Below are 18498 nucleotides of genomic sequence, written 5' to 3'. Positions count from 1 at the left end.
CATTATATCTGGCTCATACCAACATATATGGTATATAATTATACATCATTAAGCCAACAATAGAGATCTGTTTCTCTTTCCATAGATGCTGCCTGACTCACTGCGTCTAGCATTTTCTGGTTCTATAAGAGACAGAAACTTCTCTAAACCATTTGTTCCTATGATGCATTCATTTGTTACTTAAAAATTCAAGTGTGTTTATTTTAAAAATGAGTGTATTGCACCCAAATTTGTTAATGATACCAAGAGAGATGGAAAAACAAGTTGTGATGGGGACAAAAAAATGGCCTGTAAAGGAAAATAGATAGGATGGGTTAGGAGTAAAAAATTCCATGGATATGGCAAATACTCTTGTATACACATTTTGGAGGAGTGCCCAAGCTACAGTGCCGTTCACTGGGAAACAAGTTCAGGATAAGGGGTGGAAGCCAGGTATGGCAGTGAGTTTGTACTGCTGTGCAGTGTGCTGTAAGGGATCATGACATTACCTTAGCTCAGATTCAAAAGATATTGGAGCAGGATGGAAGGATATCAGTTCACAGGCTCAGATTGAATTTATGCAGTGCCAAGTAGCTCAGACCTCTACAATTATGCAGTAGCAGTGTGTGTAAGCACCAGTCAGCCTAGCTCATGGGTGGAGATTCATGAGGAAGCCAGGTGTCAAGTGAATATCTTAAATAAAGATAATGAGTGGCTCACTAGGCAGTTAGAAAATTCACATGGAGCAATAGGAAGTCCTCCACTGCCTGTAGAGATAATGAACACAGAGAGTCCTGTAGTGATTATTCAGGAATTAGAAAGGCAGCTGGGGAAACAATGTACAGATGTAGCGGGGGACAATGAGGGATTTTCACATTGACCATAGTGAAGAAATTGATGAATAAAAACAGAAACTGCTGTAAACACACAGCAGATCTGGCAGTATCTGTCGAAAGAGAAACAGAGTTAATGCTTCAGGTCCAAGACCCTTTGTCAGAACACTTTCCCAGTTCTGATAAAAATCTCAAACCTGAAACATTAACCCACAGATGCTGCCTGACCTACTGTTTCCAGCATTTACTGCTTTATTTCAAATTTCCACCTTCTTCAGCCTTTTGATTTATATTTATTGAAGAAATTGATGGATCTAATCAAAGATTATATACACTTTTGCTGTCTCCCTCTATGTTATTCCTCTGCTTTATGCTAAAACTAATGAAGAGAAGATCTCATATGTAAAGAAAACAATGAAAGGCAAGACAGTCCTGAATGATGACCGAACTACAGAAAATTCAATGATTAAAACTCAAATGGTTCCTAGTGTCCTGGCCAAGGGAGTGAGATAGGAAGATGTAGACCTGCAACAAATACAGCAGCAGGACCAGCTCCCTGTGAGCATAGCTCACAGGGCTGTGTTCAGCAGTTAGAACACATAATCTCATAAACCACATGCTTCTAGAATTGAGAGAGTGACTGCAGGTGTTTCAGTTTTATCACTTCAATCTTGGAATATAGTCACATAAAGCACACTATTTTGACTGCACTTTCTACAGAATTAAAAAGCAACCTCGTGTTTATCACCTTTAATGGTGTACAAGTCTATGTTAAGTAATTGTTGTTGTACAATTACATTTTAAGCTGTCCTTGTCTGTTTATTCCTTGAGAGGGAATCATTTTCTGCACTGGTTTAAAGCATTGGGATGCTCTGAGGGTTTTAAGATGCATGAGGTTGGCAACTTTTCAGTTCCTTTCGATTACCCAAGGGACAGAGAAAATGCATGACTGTTAGGTGTTTGTCAAGTCTGTTTGAAGGAAATTTGTATTGATGTTACGTTTTGTCTAAGCTAATGGGAATATTATTGACTAAAGGCAAGTGTCTGTGTTAGTTAATGTGAAATAAAGTTGCAGGATTCTACAGTTTAGGAGGTAATATCCCTTTAAGTAGCTATGTAAATGTGATATTATATGAGGCTCCATCCATTTGTTCTCTTTTCCTTTGTTCTTTGAAATAGGTATTAATATTTTAATTCACCATGAATATTTAATTTTCACAGTTATCTGCAAAAGTTCCTAAAGAAGGAAAGCACAAATCTGGACTTGGCTTTCCTTCCCTTGTTCTAGGGATGTTTCTTTTGTACCCCACCACCCCCACCCTTGGGTTAAAGCTCATATGTTATATGTTGGCTCATAAAAATTACCAAAATTCTCTGGACCCTGGGCAGGTCCTGGCAGATTGGAAGTGTTTGAAAAAGGATGTAGGCAAAAGGCAGGTAACTATAGGCCAGTTTGCTTAACACCTGTAGTCGGGAAAATGCTTGAAACTATCATTAAGGAAGAAATAGCAAGACTTCTGGATAGAAGTGGTTCCTTCAGGCAGACACAGCACAGATTCAGGAAGAACAGGTCCTGTTTGACAAACTTACTGCAGTTCTTTGAGGATAAGGATGCATGGAGTTGGGGGTAATGTATTAGCATGGATAGAGGATTGGTTAATCAATAGAAGGCAGAGAGTTGGGATAAATGGGTGTTTCTCTGGTTGGCAATCAGTAGTGAGCAGGGTGCCGCAGGGGTCAGTGCTGGGCCCACAACTGTTCACAACATACATTAACAATTTGGAAGAGGGAACCAGGCGTAGTGTATCTAAGTTTGCTGATGACACTAAATTGAGTGGAAAAGCAAATTATGCAGAGGATGCAGAGGGTCTGCAGAGAGATATAGATAGGTTAAGTGAGTGGGCAAGGGTCTGGAAGATGGAGTACAATGTTGGTAAATGCAAGGTCATCCACTTTGGAAGGAAAAATAGAAGATCAGATTATTATTTAAATGGTGAAAGATTGCAGCATGCTGTTGTGCAGAGGGACTTGGGAGTGCTTGTGCATGAATCACAAAAGGTTGGTTTGCAGGTGCAACAGATTATCAAAAAGGCAAATGCAATGTTGGCCTTCATTGCTAGAGGCATTGAATTTAAGAGCAGAGAGGTTATGCTGCAACTGTACAGGGTACCGGTGAAGCCTCACCTGGAGTACTGCGTGCAGTTCTGGTCTCCTTACTTGAGGAAAGATATACTGGTTTTGGAGGCAGTGCAGAGGAGGTTCACCAGGTTGATTCCGGAGATGAGGGGGTTAGCCTTTGAGGACAGATGGAATCGCCTGGGATTATACTCACTAGAATTCAGAAGAATGAGAGGGGATCTTATAGAAACATATTAAATTATGAAAGGGATAGATAAGATAGAGGTAGGAAAGTTGTTTCCACTGGTAGGTTAGATTAGAACTAGGGGACGTAGCCTCAAGATTTGGGACAATAGATTTAGGATGGAGATGAAGAGAAACTGCTTTTCTCAGAGAGTAGTGAATCTGTGGAATTCTCTGCCCAGGGGAGCAGTAGAGGCTACCTCATTAAATATATTTAAGACACAGTTAAATAGATTTTTGTACAGTAGGGGAATTAAGGGTTCTGGGAAAAGGCAGGTAGGTGGATCTGAGTCCATGGCCAGATCAGCCATGATCTTATTGAATGGCAGAGCAGGCTCGACGGGCCAGATGGCCTATTTCTTATGTTCTTATGCTCTTATGAGTCATGTGAGGATCTGATATCCAGAATTAGTGAGATACCCCAACATTAAAAATTGGCAATGAGTGAATAACTAGTGCCTCACATTCAACCTGTTGATTCCCAGCTAACAGCAGCCACAGAGTATCCACAGCTTACGGGCTGCCCTGATCCATCATAATTGGCATCTGTGAAGAGAGTCTCAGCTTCACTACCAAAAAGAACCAGGGCAGGTTTGATAAGAACCAGGAGATTGAGGAACTAATTAACTGCAAAATATAGCATACCTTGCTTGAAACTCCACCTTTCTTCAAGGGAATAGAAATAGCTCTGCAGTCAATGGGAGCAGAGTTTCAACAGAAAATCCATGATCCAAAGGCCAGATGATGACTGGAAAGTTTGCAGGAAGCCAGGCAACTCACTGATATCCATGATGTGCATTGGTTCTTCAGCACTGTCAAGGCCAACCATGACCCAAATGCACAAGGCCACCATCTCACTGAAAGTCAAGAGTAGACGTGAATTTATCAAGGACAGAGAGGCAGTCAACAACCACTAGAAGTAACATTTCAAATACCTCCTCAAATGTCACTCTGTCCTTAATGTGAACACCCTTGGTTTCATCCCATAATAGTCTATTCCATCCAATCTTGATATTACTCCTGACTGACAAGTAGTCAAACAGGTGAAATGCCAACTAAAAAAATGCCTTGGGAGTAGATGATATCCCTGCTGAAGTTCTAAAGTTTAGTGTGAAAAGGGTCAATCATGGATCTATAATCTCAGAATCCACACTTGGGAAAATAATAATATTCCAAGGGACTTCAAAGATGTGACCATCTTCAAGAAAGTAAAGAAATTTGACTCTGGTAATGAGAGAGGGGGTCATTCTGCCATCACCATTCAGAGGCACAGTGGACATGATATCAAGTATTATCATTGTTGCATTGTGTGCGGCAAAACAACCAGAAATGCACATAGTAAAATTCCACGTGGCAAGCAAAGGAATTGCCTGAGGGTTAACTATTGGCTGCAGGAGCACAACTCTGTCTTTTTCTGAATCACATCATGGAATCCTTCACATCCATACAAGACAGCAGACTCCTAACTGAAAGAGCAGCAGTATTCTGATGTATGATTCTGATATCTGATATTGACAAAACAGGATATAACGTGACTGAGGCACTGCAGTGCAGCCAGTAGCAGCACAAGTGGCTGGGGTTCAATTTTCACCATAGGTGCTGTCCATTCTCCCTCATGAAGTGCTTTGGTTTCCTCCCATATCTCAATGATGTGAGTGTTGGTGGGTTAACTGGCCATTGCAAGTTGCCCTTGTGTAGGTTGGTGGTGAAAGGAAAGAGGGGAGATAATGGGAATAAATAGAGAATAGATTGAAGGAAAACTAATCGGGGAATGTGAATAGGAATGGTCTGAGAGCCATCATAGACATGATGGCTTGAATGGCCTTCTTCTATGGAAATATAGATGGAATTCAATGTCAATAATTAATTTAGTTTGGAAAAAAATGGTGATAACAACTACACACTGGATCATGGATAGCTTGTACTGGGGAAGAGCAGCAAGGTCAGAGAGAAAATTTCAGGGTTTAAAGAGAGCACATCAGATAATTAGGATGGTTAATAGAACATTAATAAAGTTGGCAACCTCTAATCCACAAAATGAACTCCACAGCCTTGAAACCGTGTAAAGAAATTGCTTGTGATTTCTGTTCAAAATCTCTTGAACTTACTCTTGAATTTTTTTGTTCTGTTGGAAAAATAAACCCATTTTATGATTTGTTTAATATTTGTATTTCCATAGCATTGTGGTGACTTTGCTTTTAACTTATCTGAAGTATCAGCATCATGCGGAAGTCAATATTAACTCACTGATTTCCAATATTCCATTCAGTGATTGATTTATTATCTCTGTTGACTCTGATTAGCGGCTTGCTACTATTCCATCTATTTAAAAAATATCAGCATCAATAACAATCTATTGGTTGATTGTTACTTGCTACCTCACTAACTTATCAAAACGCCACTGTCTTCATTGATAACCACAATTTATTGATAACCGGGGCAACTTGTCTGTGTAGTGAAACTCATCTGCATCTGTTCATTGTTGTCATCAGCAAATGGTGTCAAATACATTTAATGTTGATTTTATTTTGTAATCATACACTGTTCTAATAATTTCTTGGTTTCTTCTATCTTTTTAATTCTCTTATTTGTTTAGCAGCTTCTGGGATCCACTGCTCAGGATATGTTGTTTTGGTAACATTAGATCTAAAATTTCCTCAGACTTTCTAGATTTCTTTGTGTAACATAATGGAATATTCACTTCCACGATACATTTATAAGAAAATCAAACAAACGGTTTTATTTGCTTGTTCCACTGTCGTTGGAACGACGAGATTAAACTTTGAGATCATGTTCCTTTGACATTAAAAATACTTCTCCTGCAGTGGCACCTGTAAACTATCAAAGAGATGGCTAAAGTATCCAATAAATAATTTCAAGCTGAACTTAATTGCACACATGACTTTCGGGGAAAAAAAGGTTTAACAGAAAGTTGAAAGGACCGAGATATCTTCTGGCATTTGCACGTCCTGACCGCTCAGTTATCTGGGTCCGGTGAAGGGGAGAAGAACGCGGCAAAGAGCAAAGATCTCTTCCACCTTTCCGATCCTTACTGGGCAGCTCTCCGTGCGAGATTTACTGCCAAGAGTGTAAAGTCAAACCTGATTTCTAGGATCAATATTCTTCGCTTTCCTACGCAGTTCATTGAAACGAAAGGAGGTTTACTTCACACCCTGTCTCCCTATCGGGCTCCATTGAGCGCGACGGACCGCAACATTCTGGAGTGCGGAGATTCTCTTCCATTCCCAGTCAGGTGTGCGGTCAAAGTCATCGGATCCGTCTGAGTTTAAATCAACTCGATTCAAAGGACATCGAATTCTCACAAAAACTCCAGTCCGCCCAAACGGAGTGTTGTTGCAATGGGAACATAGGGACAGCCCCGCCATTTGGAAAACGGCGAAGAAGTAGCGAAATTGCTTTCGGCTCCTCACAGCGAAGAATCTCGTGGTCCCTCTTCATTCGATTGGCAAGAGTTTAGTTGGGGACTGTGGAGAACAATAACAAGCTGGCAGTGAGTGAAACCTAAAAATCCACTCAAAAAAGTGTGTGTATTCTAAAATAGGACATGACGAGCCGCCAATACATCGAAAACGGGAGGAAGGGTTTGCAAGTCATGAACGTCTCCTTTACTTCGACTATTAAGCAATTTATGCAATTGGAAGGGGTAAAATGAAAACCGCATCCTTCTCCCAGACCGCCTGACTGTTAAAGAGAGATGGCAGTAATTGTAAGTTGGGGGTCTCTTTTGAAGATATAAAAGGATTATCTTGAAAAGGTCATGTGAAATGGTCTCTGAGGAAATAGATGATCTTCTACGTGACTGCTTTGAGACGGTGGACTGGACCATGTTCAAAGACATTGCCAGCCTTGATGAGTATGTCACCACCATCACAGACTTTATCAGCAAGTGTGTTGAGGACTGTGTACCAAAGAGGACAATATGGCTGTTCGCAAACTGGAAACCATGGATGAACCAGGAGATCCACTCCCTGCTGAAGGAGAGGACTGCTGCACACAAATCCAGTGATCCTGACCTTGAGATATGACCTTCAGAAAACTATCAGGAATACCAAGAGACAATACCAACTCAAAATAGAGTCCCAGACCAGCTGTCAGCTATGGCAGGGCTTACATGCCATAGCAGGCTACAAGATGAAGACAGGCTGCATTAGGTAACAAGCTTCCTGATGAGCTTAATGCATTCTATGCATGTTTTGAACAGAAGGGAAGTGGATTGTCACCATCCACCCTGACAGCCTCCAGTGCAACTGAACCTGTGGTCACTGTCAAGGACGTAAGATCAGTCTTCCAGAGAGTGAACACAGGAAAGCATCTGGCCTGGATGGTGTCCCTGGCTGTCTACTCAGATCTTGTGCTGATCAGCTGGTGGAAATATTTGCATACATATTTAACCTCTCCCTGCTTCAGTCTCAGGTTTCCACCTGTTTTAAGAAGACCACTATCATCCCGGTACCAAAGAAAAGCAAGGTAACATGCCTCAATGACTACCAACCAGTGGCTCTGACATCCACCATCATGAAGTGCTTTGAGAGGTTGGTCATGGCACACATCAACTCCAGCCTCTCAGACAATATTGACCCACTGCAATTCACCTATTGCCGAAACTGGTCTACAGCAGACGCCATCTCCCTGGCCCTACACTCATCTCTGGAGCATCTGGACAGAAAAGACACCTACATTAGACTATTGTTTATTGATTACAGCTCTGCCTTCAGTACTAAAATTCCAAACAAACTCGTCACCAAACTCCGAGACCTGGGACTCGAGACAGGAGCCTGAGGGCACATACCACCAGACTTAAGGACAGCTTCTACCCCACTGTGATAAGACTATTGAACGGTTCCATTATACAATAAGATGGACTATGACCTCACGATCTACCTTGTTGTGACCTTGCACCTTATTGTCCACCTGCACTGCACTTTCTCTGTAGCTGTGACACTTTACTCTGTACTGTTATTGTTTTTACCTGTACTACCTCAATGCACTCTGTACTAACCCAATGTAACTGTACTGTGTAATGACTTGACCTGTATGATTGTTGTGCAAGACAAGTTTTTCACTGTACCTCTGTACAAGTGAAAATAATAAACCAATACCAATACCAAATTTCCCAGTCAGATATCTGTTGAACTGCCCATGCATCACTGTCACAAATATAAGACCCTTCTATTAGTTTGTTCTTCACAATGTTTATTATTATGACCTACCCTTCTCAATTACAACTTAAAACAAAATTCCAATAGATTTGTCACACAATAGAACCATAGAACCATAGAAAACTACAGCACAGAAAACAGGCCATTCGACCCTTCTAGTCTGTGCCAAAACATTATTCTGCTAGTCCCACTTACCTGCCCCCAGCCCATACCCCTCCAGACCTCTCTCGTCCATGTATCCACCTAACCCTAACCCAATTTACTCTTAAAAGTTAAGAGCGAGCCCGCATTTACCACATCAGATGGCAGCCCATTCCACACTCCCTCCACTCTTTGAGTGAAGGAGTTCCCTCTAATGTTCCCCCTAAACCTTTCCCCTTTCACCCTAAAGCCATGTCCTCTCGCACTTATCTCTCCTAATCTAGGTGGAAAGAGCCTACTTGCATTAACTCTGTCTATGCTCCTCATCATTTTGTAAACCTCTATCAAATCTCCCCTCATTCTTCTCCGCTCCAAGGAATAAAGTCCTAACATGCTCAATCTTTCCCTGTAACTCAACTCCTGAAGACCCAACAACATTCTAGTAAATCTCCTCTGCACTCTTTCAATCTTACTGACATCCTTCCTGTAGTTTGGCGACCAGAACTGCACACAATATTCCAAATTTGGTCTCACCAACGACTTATACAACCTCACCAAAACATTCCAACTCCTATACTCAATACTTTGATTTATAAATGCCGGGATGCCAAAAGCATTTTTTACAACCCTGTCTACCTGTGACTCTACTTTCAGGGAATTATGTATCTGAACTCCCAGATCCCTTTGTTCCTCCGCACTCCTCAGTGCCCTACCATTTACTGTGTATGTCCTCCCTTGATTTGTCCTTCCAAAATGCAACACCTCACACTTGTCTGCATTAAATTCCATCTGCCATTTTCTGGACCATTTTTCCATTTGGTCCAGATCCCTCCGCAAGCTTTGAGAGCCTTCCTCACTGTCCACTACACCTCCAATCTTAGTGTCATCCGCAAACTTACTAATCCAATTTACCACATTATCGTCTAGGTCATTGATATATACAACAAACAACAAAGACCCCAACACAGATCCCTGAGGCACACCACTAGTCACAGGCCTCCAATCTGAGAAACAACCATCCACAACCACTCTCTGTCTTCTCCCACTCAGCCAGTTTCGAATCCAGTTTACAACCTTTCTATGAATACCCATTGACTGAACCTTCTGAACTAATCTCCCATGTGGGACCTTGTCAAAGGCCCTACTAAAGTCCATGTAGACAACATCCACAGCCTTACCTTCATCTACTTTCTTAGTGACCTCCTCAAAAACTCCACAAGATTCGCTAAACATGATCTACCACGCACAAAGCCATGCTGACTATCCTTAATCAACCCTTGGCTGTCCAAATACTTATATGTCCTATCTCTCAGAACACCTTCCAATAATTTACCCACTACTGATGTCAGGCTCACTGGCCTGTAATTACCTCGTTTACTCTTCGAGCCTTTCTTAAACAATGGAACAACATGAGCTATCCTCCAGTCCTCTGGCACCGCACCCGTGGATAAAGACATTTTAAATATATCTGCCAGGGCCCCTGCAATTTCTGCAGTAGTCTCTCTCAAGGTCCGAGGAAATATCTTGTCAGGCCCTGGGGATTTATCTACCTTTACTCGCCGTAAAGCATCAAGTACCTCCTCCTTTTTGATCTCTATATGTTCCATGACACTAGTGCTTGTTTCCCTTCCTTCCATATCCACGATGCCAGTTTCCTGAGTAAATACTGATGCAAAAAAACTGTTTAAGACCTCCCCCATCTCTTGAGGCTCCACATATATACGACCACTCTGATCTTCTAGGGGACCATCCTTTTACTATCCTTTTGCTCTTAATATACCTGTAGAAACCCCTTGGGTTTACCTTCACATTATCTGCCAAAGCAGCCTCATGTCTTCTTTTTGCCTTCCTGATTTCCTTTTTTACTATTTTCTTACATTTCCTATACTCTTCAAGTACCTCATCCGTTCCTAGTTGCCTCTACCTGCTATACACCTCTGTCTTTTTCTTAACCAGCTCACCAATATCCCTTGAAAACCAAGGTTCCCTATGCTTGTTACCTTTGCCTTTAATCCTGACAGGAACATACAAACTCTGCATTCTCAAAATTTCATCTTTGAAGGCTTTCCATTTACTGAGCACATCCTTGCCAGAAAATAACTTATCCCAATCCACCCTACCTAGATCCTTTCTCATTTCCACAAAATTGGCCTTTCTCCAATTTAGAACCTCCACACGAGGACCAGACCTATCCTTATCCATAATTATCTTGAAACTAATTGCATTATGGTCACTGGACCCAAAATGCTCACCTACACATACTTCTGTCACCTGACCCGCCTGGTTCCCCAATAGGAGATCAAGTATTGCATTCTCTCTCGTTGGTACCTCTATATATTGATTTAGAAAACTGTCCTGAACACATTTGACAAATTCCAAGCCATCCAACGCTTTCGCAGTGTGGGAGTCCCAGTCAATATGTGGAAAGTTAAAATCCCCTACTATCACAACTTTCTGTTTCTTACATCGGTCTGCTATCTCCCTACAGATTTGTTCCTCCACTTCTCTCTGAGTATTGGGTGGTCTATAATACAACCCTATTAGTGTGGCCACACCTTTCCTGTTCCTCAGCTCCACCCGTATGGCCTCTGTAGACGAGCCGTCTGGGTTGTCCTGTCTATGCACAGCCGTGATGTGTTCCCTGACCAGTAATGCCACTCCTCCCCCTTTCATCCCTCCCCCTCTATCATGTCTGAAACAACGGAAGCCCGGAACATGAAGCTGCCAGTCCTGCCCCTCCTGCAACCATGTCTCACTAATAGCAATAACATCGTAATCCCACGTGCCAATCCACGCCCTAAACTCATCCGCCTTACCTACAATACTCCTTGCATTGAAATAGATGCACCTGAGAACATTACTATCATGTACAAACCTTTGATTTCTGTCCATACCTGCAGACCTCGCATGATCATTTTCCTCCTCACTTTCTTCTCTAACACCCTGGTACCCCTCCCCCTGCAAATCTAGTTTAAACCCACCAGAGCAGCACTAGCAAACCTACCCGCAAGTAGGTTAGTCCCCTTCCAGTTCAGGAGTAAACCGTCCCTTCGGAACAGATCCCACCTTCCCTGGAACAAAGGCCAATTATCCAGAAACCTGAAGCCCTCCCTCCTGCACCAACTGCTTAGCCAAATATTTAGCTGCATGATCCTCCTATTCCTAGCCTCACTAGCACGTGGCACTGGTAGCAATCCTGAGATTGCAACCTTGGAGGTCCTGTCCTTCAACTTTGCACCTAATTCCCTAAACTCTCTTTGCAGGACCTCCTCCTTCTTCCTATCCACGTCATTGGTCCCTACATGGACCATGACATCTGGCTGCTCACCCTCCCTCCTGAGAATATCAAGAACTCGATCTGAGATATCACGGACCCTGGCACCAGGGAGGCAACAGACCATCCGGGATTCTCGATCTCTCCCACAGAATCTCCTATCTGTCCCCCTAACTATTGAATTCCCCTATCACTACTGCTCTCCTCTTTACCTTCCCTCCTATCTGAGATGAGGGTCCCGCCTCGGTGCCAGAGACTCGACCACTACAACTTGTCCCTGGTGTGTCGTCCCCACCAGCAGTATCCAGAACGGTATACTTATTGTTGATGGGAGCAGCCACAGGGGTGCACTGCTCCTTCTGTCTAATCCCCTTCCCTTTCCTAACAGTCACCCAGCTACCTGCCTCCTGACTTTTAGGTGTAACTATCTCCCTGAAACTCCTATCTATGTCTGCCTCTACCTCCCGAATGATCCGAAGTTCATCCAGCTCCAGCTCCAGTTCCCTAACACGGTTTGCCAGTAGCTGCAGCTGGATGCACCTTTTACAGGTGTAGTCATCAGGGACAAGCGTGCTGTCCCTGACTTCCCACATACTGCATTCGGAGCACACAACTGCCCTAGCTGCTGCCTTCATTACCCAATATGACTTTAATTAACTTAAAGGAACTTACCGGCCGTACCTCTCAGGGTGTTAGCTCTTCCTCAGCCTCTGCTCGCTGAAGCCTCTTGAGCCAAAGCCTCAAAGCTCCACTCCTACCCTGAGCCACTCACACACTGGCCGCTCCTCACTGGCCCCTCCTGATATTTGTCCCTTTCAATTACCTCAAGTACTCACTCTCACTAATTTACCAATAAGCACAACTTTTAAATACTCAGCCCCTACCTGTTAGGGACCCCACTCCTCTAACCACTCCCGGGCTGATCCTGAAAATCTTTCAGAATCTTTCTTTCAGAACCTTCTGTTGACTGTACATAACTATATGATTACTTGTTGCCTTACTACAACATCCCTAATGATAGCCTTGCATATTTTCCTGCCTTCTTTCTAGCTCCTATCGTGAATAGCATGGGTACATTTGCAATCTTCCGATCCATAGGGACCATTCCAGAATTCATGGAAATCTGAAAGTGCAAAACCAATTCAATTTCTAGATTTATCTCTTTTAAAACCCTAAGGTATAGTTCATCAAGACCTGGATATTTGTTGATTTTCAGTCTCATGATACTCTCCATTACTTTTTCTTTACTAATATTAATTACTTTAAGATCTTTGCTGTTACTAAACCTTTGGTTTTCCAATTTTTACACCTTTTTCTGTCTTCTGCTGTGAAAATATGTATAATATTTGAGTTTAATATCACTGTAAAGTCCTTTTATCCCTTTTCCACCACTGCCTTTGTTTACATTTTCTAATTTCAATTTGCATACAAGCAGTTCTTATAATTTGTTTTTCACTTTCTTGTCCACTTGCCTTCAATGCCTACTTTCTCCCCCTTTGTTAACTTCTCTGTTGTCATTTGCCACGTTTTAAAACCCTCCAAATCCTCAGGTTTGCCATTCTTTTTGACAAGACTACAAGCATCTTCCTTTAAAATAATAATTTAAGAACATTAGAAACAAAAGCAAAAGCAGACCATTTGGCCCCTTGTATCTGCCTTGCCATTCATGGCTGATAATTTACCTCAGTGCCACTCCCCTGTACTAACTGCATATCCCTTCTCTTAATATCCAAAAATCTTTTTTTCTGCCTTGAAAATACTCAATGACTGAGCCTCTAAGGCTCTCTTGGGCTGAGGATTCCAAAAATTCAATACCCTTGAGACTATATGCCCCTGGCTCTAAACACCTAACCAGGGGAAACATCATTCCTGTGTCTAGGTTGTTAAGCTGCTCAGCATCCATATGACTGAATAAATCCACACACGGTATAGGCCAGCCTGCTTAGACAGTGAAAAGAGCAGGCAGGTAGGTAGTCAGCAAACACATGAGGGCATCCTGAACTAGTATTCAATGATGGAAAGGACTTCCCAGGGAAGTACAGCCTAGAGCCAAGACCATGGCATCATGAGTGGCTCAGCTGGCCGAGAAAGGAGGAAAATGTTAAGGGAACAATAGTGATGGGGGATTCTACATTTAGAGGTTTCTGTGGTCACAGACACGGAGGTAGAGGGTGAGCAGCTAAAGGTCATGAACGATATTACTAAAAATGACGTGGAAAGAGAGATAAGGTCATACAGACCTATTCTGAGGAGTTGGGGAAGAGATTAAGAAGCAGAACCTTGAAGGTAGCAATCTCTGCATTATTTCTGATGCCTTGTGCACAGGAATAGGAAGACAGTGCAGATAAATGTGTGGCTAGAGAGATTGTGTGGAAGGGGAAGTGGGGACTTTAGGTTTATGGGTCCAGTCCTCCAGAAGCCCTGACCTGCAAAGGCAAGGTGAATTGCACTTCAGCAAGGCTGGAATAATATGCGATTAGGTTTTCTAGGGTTTAAGTTAGCTTGGCAGGGGGATAGGAAGGTTCAGAAGGGATAAAAACTGAGCAAAGATTGGAAAATAGGTGAAATAGAAGAAGGGTTTCTGAACTAAAAATGGAAAGTACTGGAAATACTCGGCATGTTAGGGTTAGGAATCTGTGGTGAGAAATACAGAGTTAAGGCTGTAGTTGATGACCATTCGTCAGAACTGGCTGGTTATGGTTATCTGAACTTGTTAATTGATGGCTGTGTTGTGTCTTTCAGGAAGATGAAATGCATTTACTTGAACTCATTTGGACTTCATTGGAACAGTGTAAGAGGCCCAAGACAAGCAATCAGAGAGGGAACGGAACGTAGAATTAAAGTGAGATTAAAAAAAAAGTTGTCTGAGTGTGCTGAGAGAGCTTAATGGTAAGTGTCTTAATGCAAGGAGTATGGTAAATAAAGCAAGTGAGCTAAAGGCACACACAAATAAGTGGCAGTATAAATTGTTTGAAGAAACTATCACAATTGTGAGAATGGATAATATGTTAGAAGGATCATCAAATAAGGCATTGTGGGTTAAAGAACATAAAAGGAGAAATAATAATGTTGAGAATGTAATATAAACCCACTCTAAAGAAGGAAAAAGAGCAAATGTGTAGGCAAATTTCTGACATGTGCAAAAACACTAGGGCATTGATAGTGGTGGGTTTCAATTGCACTAACATTAATTGGGATACATTTATTATAAAAGGTATGGAGGGCATAAAATTCCTTAATTGCAATCAAAAGAACTTTGTTTTAGCCAGATAGTAGTAATCTCCACAAGTGGTTGGGTGCAATTCCAGATGTAAGGGTAAGACTCATACAGTGAATGGTGGGGCTCTGAGGTGTATGGTAGAACAAAGGGACCTGGGAATACAGATCCATAGTTCCTTGAAAGTGGTGTCACAGGTAGATAAGGTCAGAAAGAGAGCTTTTGTCACTTTGGCCTTCATAAATCAGGGCATTGAGTACTGGAATTGGGATGTTATGTTGAAGTTGTACAGGACGTTGGTGAGGGAGAACATTGGTATTGGTATTGGTTTATTATTGTCACTTATACCAAGGTACAGTGGAAAACTTGTCTTGCATACCAATCGCACAGGTCAATTCATTACACAGTACAGTTACATTGGGTTAGTACAGAGTGCATTGAGATAGTACAGGTAAAAACAATAACAGTACAGAGTAAAGTGTCACAGCTACACAGAAAGTGCAGTGCAGGTAGACAGTAAGGGGCAAGGTCACAACAAGGTAGATCATGAGGTCATAGTCCATCTTATTGTATAATGGAACTGTTCAATAGTCTTATCACAGTGGGGTAGAGGCTGTCCTTAAGTCTGGTGGTACATGCCCTCAGGCTCCTGTATCTTCTACCCGATGGAAGAGGAGAGAAGAGAGAATGTCCCAGGTGGGTGGGGTCTTTGATTATGCTGGCTGCTACACCAAGACAATGAGAGGTAAAGACAGAGTCCAAGGAGGGGAGGCTGGTGTCCGTGATGCGCTGGGCCGTGTTCACAACTCTCTGCAGTTTCTTGCAGTCCTGGGCAGAGCAGTTGCCATACCAAGCCATGATACATGCAGTCAGGATGCTTTCTATGGTGCATCGATAAAAGTTGGTGAAAGTCAAAGGGGACAAACCGAATTTCTTTAGCCTCCTGAGGAAGTAGAGGTCCTGGTGAGCTTTCTTGGCCATGGCATCTACGTGATTTGACCAGCACAGGCTGTTGGTGATGTTCACTCCCAGGAACTTGAAGCTCTCAACCCTCTCAACCTCAGCACTATTGATGTAGACAGGTGCATGTACACCGCCCCCTTTCCTGAAGTCAATGACCAGCTCTTTTGTTTTGTTGACATTGAGGGAAAGGTTGTTGTCATGACACCATTCCACTAAGCTCTCTATCTCCTTCCTGTACTCTGACTCATCGCTGTTTGAGATATGGAGTGTTGTGTGCAGTTCTGCTCACCTACCTACAGGAAAAATATCAATAAGCTTGAAAGAGTGGAGAGAAATTTTACAGGGATGTTGCCGGGACTTGAGGACCTGAGTTACAGGGAAGGGTTGAATAGGTTAGGACTTTATTCCCTGGAGTGCAGGAGAATGAGGGGACATCATATAGATGTATACAAAACTATGAGGGGTATAGTTAGGGTGAATGAATATAGGCTTTTCCCCCTAAGGTTGGGTGAGACTAGAATGAGAGGACATAGGTTTAGGGTGAAAGGTGAAATATTTAAGGTGATTCTGAGGGGGAACTTCTTCACTCAGAGGGTGGTGTGAGTGTGGAACGAGCTGCCAGCAGAAGTGGTGGATGCGGGATCAATTGTAACATTTAAGAGAGGTTTGGATAGGTACATGGATGGGAGGGGTTTGGAGGTATATGGTCCAGGTGCAGGTAGATGGGACTAGGAAACATATCAGGTCGGCATGGACTAGGTGGGCCAAAGGGCCTGTTTCTGTGCTGTATGACTCTATGCAGTTTTATGAATGAAACTGGGCAGGTGGCAGGAGCATTTTTGTGGTAGTTATCATAATTCAGTTAGATTTAGCACAGTTGTGGAAAAGGGATAGGATAAAATAAGAGCAAAGATTCTTGATTGGGGAAATTGCAATTATGCTTGGCTGAGAAGGGATTTAGCAGAAGTGGACTGGAAAGATCTACTTGGAGGTAACTCAATTCTAGCAATAGAAAGCATTCAAGAGGTAGATTCAGGGCTTCTGGATACACACTTCCACAAAGTAAAAGAATGGGGCTGCCAAATCTTGAGTCCTCTGGATATCAAGGTGCATAGGGGATAAGTTATGGCAAAAAGAGGGAAACTTATGATGGATAGTAAGAACTTAATACTGTAAAAGCATGGTAGAAAATGTACAGCTGAAGTTAAAAGACAGATTAGGAGAGCAGAGAGAGAGGGCATAAAATGATACCGGCAAGTAAATTCGAAAGAATTCCTAAGATGTTATATGAACTTGATGTACATGAAGAGCAAAAGGCTGACTAAGGAAAAAGTAGGGCAGATTAGATACTGAAAAGAACATGGGTGAGGTTCTCTCTGAGTATTTTGTGACTGTCTTCATAAAAGAGGGGTCTGATGCTGTTGTTGTAATTAAGGCAGATGTCTGTGAAATATTGGATGGGATGAGCATAGTAGAGGAAGAAGTGTTAAGGGATTTAATGTCTTTGAAAGTGGCTAAATTGACATGGTTGGTTGAAATATATTCAGATCATTGAAAGAAGCAAAGGAGGAAATTATGTAGGCTCTGACTACAATATTTCAAACCTCCCTGGCTACAGAATTGGTGCCAGAGGATTAAACTGTTATATCATTGTTTTAAAGGGAGGGAGGAATAAACTGAGTAGTTACACGCCAGTTAGTTTAACTTCCATAAATCTGGGGGCCGGTATAAGCCTTCATTTAGAAAGGCATAGATTAACCAAGGACAATCTGCATGGATTTGCTAAAAGGAGGCTGTGTCTGATTAATGACTGCATTTTTTGAGGTTATAACCAGGAGACAGGATGAGAGTAATGTCTTTGATGTAGTCTGTGTGGATTGTAGCAAGTCTTTGACATGGCCCCCTACAATAGACTAGTCAAAAAAAGTAAATGTTTGTGGTATCCAAGGGAGGGTAGCAAATTAGATCCTAAATTGTCTCAGTGACAAAAAACAAATGGTTATGTTTGGGTGCAAGGCTGTTACCAGTGGGTTCCATAGGCATAGCACTCTGTTTTTTTTAATTTTCCTGGTATACATTAATGATTAAGACTTACATTTATGAGATGTGATAAAGACGTTTGCAGATGATACAAAATTGGTCATGTGGTTGACAGTGAGAAGGAATGCTATTGACTTTCTTCATTATCAATAGAGTTGGATCCGTTATTTTTGACCCTCTCATCTCAGTCACTAATATAAATTGTACATAGTCGAGGCACAATTGGGAATCATGAATTATGTATTTAAACGTGTATCATTGACACATCTATCAACCTAATCTAAATATAAAAGTAGTAAAGTCTATAGGGAGCAACACGCAAAATGCTGGAGGAACTCAACGGGTCAGGCAGCATCTATGGAGGAAAATGGACAGTCGACATTTCAGGTCGAGACCCTTCCCAGTCCTGAGTTCCTCCACCACTGTGAGTGTTGTTCCAGATTTCCAGCCTCTGCAGTCTCTCCTGTGTCTCTAAAGTCAATAATGTGTGGGTGATTTCCTGGAATTCTG

Source organism: Pristis pectinata, chromosome 5 (assembly GCF_009764475.1).
Source record: "Pristis pectinata isolate sPriPec2 chromosome 5, sPriPec2.1.pri, whole genome shotgun sequence".
NCBI classification, from domain to species: Eukaryota; Metazoa; Chordata; class Chondrichthyes; order Rhinopristiformes; family Pristidae; genus Pristis; species Pristis pectinata.
Note: the sequence above shows the minus strand (reverse complement) of the source record.